This window comes from Zingiber officinale, chromosome 11B (genome assembly GCF_018446385.1).
Source record: "Zingiber officinale cultivar Zhangliang chromosome 11B, Zo_v1.1, whole genome shotgun sequence".
Taxonomy (NCBI): domain Eukaryota; kingdom Viridiplantae; phylum Streptophyta; class Magnoliopsida; order Zingiberales; family Zingiberaceae; genus Zingiber; species Zingiber officinale.
The window spans coordinates 2,461,678-2,466,889 of record NC_056007.1 but is presented as its reverse complement, the minus strand read 5'-3'; the positions used below and the strand labels follow the sequence as shown (position 1 = coordinate 2,466,889).

At 36.3% G+C, this 5,212-nt stretch overlaps 1 long non-coding RNA gene across 1 annotated transcript; it reads right to left on the bottom strand.

Annotated features, from left to right (window-relative positions):
• Positions 1-944: 944 nt before the first annotated feature.
• Positions 945-3,671, bottom strand: LOC122034578. The gene is made up of 3 exons (XR_006126728.1): positions 3,047-3,671; positions 2,809-2,943; positions 945-1,005 (listed from the first exon to the last, which is right to left on the bottom strand). It is a non-coding gene; the product is annotated as an uncharacterized LOC122034578 (long non-coding RNA).
• Between the last annotated feature and the right edge of the window lie 1,541 nt (positions 3,672-5,212).

Below are 5,212 nucleotides of genomic sequence, written 5' to 3'. Positions count from 1 at the left end.
AGAACTCTATAAATAAAAGGCTACGATAGGGACCGAGAGGAGGAATTGGTTTTGGTCTCCCGATAAAATTAAGCATCCGTGTTCGCCCTAACACACAACTTAATTTTATCAATGATAATTCATTCCACTAGAGAACTATCATTGAACTACCGCACCAATCCCAAATTACATTTTGGGCTCCTTCTTATTATGAGTGTGTTAGTCTCCCTGTGTTTAAGATATCGAATGTCCACTAATTAAGTGAGTTACTGACAACTCATTTAATTAATGTCTAAGTCCAAGAGTAGTACCACTCAACCTTATCGCCATGTCGGACTCCACCTGCGGGGTTTAACATGACAATCCTTATGAGCTCCTCTTGGGGACATTATCAACCTAGTATCTCTAGGACACGCTTCTTCTATAATCAACAACACACACTATAAGTGATATCATTTCCCAATTTATCGGGCTTATTGATTCATCGAACTAAATCTCACCCATTGATAAATTAAAGAAATAAATATCAAATATATGTGCTTGTTATTATATTAGGATTAAGAGCATACACTTCCATAATAACCGAGGTCTTTGTTCCTTTATAAAGTCAGTATAAAGAAACGACCTCAAATGGTCCTACTCAATACACTCTGAGTGTACTAGTGTAATTATATGGTCAAGATAAACTAATACCTAATTACACTACGACCTTCTAATGGTTTGTTCCTTTCCATTCTGGTCGTGAGCTACTGTTTATAATTTATAAGGTACTGATAACATCATCTTCTGTATGTGACACCACATACTATGTTATCTACAATATAAATTAAATGAACAACTACAAACAAATGTAGATAATTAGACCAAATGTGATTCTTTATTCATAATGAATGTTTACAAAGCTTAGGCTTTCAGTATACACTCCAACAGCCTCGTCCCTCAGACGCACCGAGCCTGTCAACTCTCTCCCATGCCCTCCTTCTCGCTAGTTGCATCTTCCACTCGACTTCCTGTGCTCCTATGTTCCTGCACACTTAGACACAGGGTCAAACACAACAGAACCTAACTTAACTTGTTTAATCACATCAAAACAACCTTGGGGTTCCAACAGATTGTTGATATGTTTACCAAGGCACATTCCGTTTCACGTTTTCATTTCTTATATAACAAACTCTCAATGCTTATAGCTGTAGCATCGTGAGTTTGAGGGGGATATTAGATTATATATATTTATTTGTTTATAACTTTTAGGGTAATTTGATCTTTTTCCTTTTTTATATTTAGAGTTTAGGGTTTCTTAACTTAACTTTATAAGACTTTATACTCTATATTTCTAAGTATCAATTTTGGATTCAATAATATGGTTAGTTTTTTTCTTCTCTTAATTTCTACACTCATAATATGGGTTTACTGATTTATGTATAAACTCATTGGATCAAGTGGTTGTTGAAAAAAATAATAAAAGTCTGAAAAATCATAATTCATCATAGTCTGATTTCTAAATTTGGGTTCCAAAGTTCTGAAGTTTGAAATGCAAAGAATGAATCACAGGAGCAAGGTTCGAATCCCTTAAGGTGCGTTTGATTTATGTTATCGTATATTACCTTGGGTATGTGATTACCTGGTAATCATTTAATCAAGGTTATAGGAAATAAAACATAACCTAATGTTGTTTGGTTCAAACTTAGGTAATGGAACAAAAACTTATTTGTTTGGAGGTTTTAATGCATAATCTAATTTAATATTTACTATATTACCCCTGATTTAATCCTAATTTTTTTTGTAACTAAATCAATTTGATATTTAATTATTCTTTTAAAAAAATAAATTTAATTAATAATATTAATATGAATTATAATAATAGATTGATAATATATATAATTGATAAATATAATTGATTTATAAATTTTTGTTGGAAATGGAAGTGTACCTAAATTATTGTAGATGATTAGGTCTTTAAAGATGCACCGTGTCATTCCATAACCAAATATTTATGAAGAGATTACATTGGATTGGATGGAAGTGCTACTTTGCAAGGAGTATAAGGAGAGATTGCAATTGATGGAACTTAGTCAATCTTCTACCATAAGCAAAAGAAAGCACGGGACTGACAATCATCAAAAGTACAATTGCTTTGTCAAAGCAAAGATCGACCAAAGGTTGCAGCACAACATCATGTTACCAATGATCAAATTCATGTGGTAAAAAGATGAATACGTTCGCCTCTAGCGCCCCCGTCAATCCGTCTTAGGGCCAACACGGAGGAGGTAAATCACGAACGGCTATTAACCTTTGGAATAATGACTAACATATAAGAGAGATATTTACCTCGACTTTATCGACCAATGATCAAATCCATGTTTTTAGGGCTGATGATATTCAAAAAGATATCATCACAAGAAAATTAAGTGGCATAATATAGGTACAACTTGCAAGTGGCACAGAGGAATACAAACATGAAGAACACACATCTCACATAACAGTGAATACAATTAAAACCCACTTACAAAAAAATAATTCTTTAAAAAAAAAATCTATACCAACTTTTTATATCATACATATTGGATCATGAATTAACTAACCTTACTCCAATTTAACTAACAACAATGACTATGGAGTATGATCAAACAAACAAAATACAATGAATAAACTCTGGTCCCTTTTGTAAATAACAGATTGGTCAAGGTATGATCACAATGACCACAATGACATATCAAAAGGATAAGCTCTCAATACATCAGTTTGAGCAAAAGCGTTATAGAATTCTGATCCGAATGATATTCTTGAAGAGTATGGACAATAACAAATGAATAAGTTAGGCTTTCTTACCCGCAATCCCTCAGACAACACTGAAGGGGTGATTTGCTTGTATTTGGGAACTTCGAAGAGCATCTTATCGTAGTTCACTTAGTCAAAGAGAATCACATTGTTCACCTTCTCCTTCTGATTTCCCTTGCTCCACTTCTGCAATCCAAGTCCCAACCCACTTATGCACCACTAAAGATGGAAAAAAGGGAAAAGTCTAAACTTTTATGATAAAAAAGGATTCACACCTTCTTCTGCTTACCTCCAATTTGGTCGGCTTTGAAGATGGAGGTAGGGCTTTGTCCTTCTTCGTCACCTGTTTAGTGCATGAAAATGGCTAGATAGAGGTAGGGCTTGTCTCCCCCAGATTTGACCGACTTCGAAGATGGAGGTGGAGCTTTCTCCTTCTTCAGTGCCTATTTAGTGCTTGAAAATGGCTAGATAGAGGCGGGGCTTGCCTCCCTCAGATTTGGTCAGCTTCGAAGACGGAGGTGGGGCTTTCTCCTTCTTCGACAGAGGAGGTCGTGACTGTGTGACTCAGCCGCGGCGAATGGAACTAAAAGGTGAGTATTAGGGTTTCATCTACTATTTAGGCTACAAAGCCCAAGCCAAAAAATCATTGCCTTTCATCTTCCTTTGCTCCCGCTATCACTGCCGGCTGGGTTGCGTCGCCGCCACCGCGAGCTTCGCCTCGGTCGTTGCTCGTCGCTCGCCCCGTTGCTTGACATTGCTCGCCGCCTACTTCACTCGCCTTTGCTTCGCTACTTGCCTCGCAAGCCGCTGGAGAACAACTTGCAAGTCGTCGGCGTAAAAACACTGAAAGGATAATTTTGACAAAAAAAAAAATGATTAACCTCGGAATCATAAAAAATCTAAGATTATGAATGTAATCAGATTCCAGGGTTATAATCCATTTGATGACGTTTTACTATGTGACAATAAATTTGTATTACTCAAGAATTGATCATAACTTAAATCAAATAAGATTATTGTTGATAATCTTAGACAGATAACCAAGATAATTAACGATCATCTTGAACCAAACATATTCTTAGGATTCATTCCCTTATCTAAGAGATTGTTCAATATCATGAGTTACCTCTCTTTCATAAGACCTTGGGATGGCCAGTGGGTGGGATGAGCCTTATCATTTTTTACATTGCTGTTTATATTATTATATAAGAGTACCATAAAAATTAGTAAAAATGAGATTTCTGATTAATTAAACTATATATATATATATATATATATATATATATATATATATATATATATATATATATATGATTCAGTACAACCTCCACTTGCAAAAGATCTGCAGTATGCTGATATGTAAGGCTTAGTCGAAGATATAAAATATTGATAAAACACGTGAATATCGCCATTTGATTGTGGTTTCTTAATTCTGATAATTAGGTGTTACTTACCCTGTGTTCTGATAGGCCTAACATCATTGCATAGCTCTGAATGTTCCATCTCAAAGTTGATAAAAATTAATAATTCCGAGTACACCATCTGACCTTGTCTGAAAGTTTAGGAGATGGCGCGTTGGTTCTAGTGAACAATTGGTTGACCGCTAGAGGATTTTCTGGTGGACGATGAGAGACTCCTCTGAGATCCTGTGCACACTCAGACGATTTGACAAAGCGTTAGTGACCAAAGACCATGGTGAGGATCCTTGGCAAAGCCCTCCGACGCTCAAGTTAATATCTCACCGATGAGGTGGATGAAGAAGAAGAAGAAGAACAGCAGAGAAAGTGTTTGCGTGAGGCTAGGGTTCAGATGCAAATGTTTGTGTGTCTTGCCAACAAAGAGGATCCCTTTTAATACCACCTCACTTAAACTCCGCGATCATGAGGTGGTCCCCGGGGTCCAGAGTTTATTAGGTGATGGAAAGAGGTACAACCTGGATTTGTGCAATAATTATCCAAGAAATCTTTTACCTACTCATAGATGTACCTCTTTTGTCATTTCTATTTCCCGCCATTACTGAAACTTATTAAAAGAATATGTTGTCATCATTATCCCGCTTATGAGCAATGCCATAACATCCGAAGAAGGCTCTAAAGGAATATTCTCTGACAAACTATGATGAGTTGTTAGAATGTTGTCGAATGTTGCCTGTTAAGTATATCTCGATTGGTCGCTAAGACCAGCCGCATTTATGCTCCCCCTTGGGTTACTCTACTCCGTCATGTATCAGATGTTATATGACCCTACTCAAAGACCTAGTTGAATATATTCAATATAATAGTAATAAAGTATTAGTAATATGAAATCAAGCATTTATGAACATAGCCAACTCTTATTCGACCGGACAAGTGCTAGGAAAGATTACAAGACTAGGTATCTTTGTGCTCAACCGACCTTTATCCCGGCCGGGTGTATATAGAGTTACTCAGAAGGCTAAGTGCTTGGGGGTCCAACT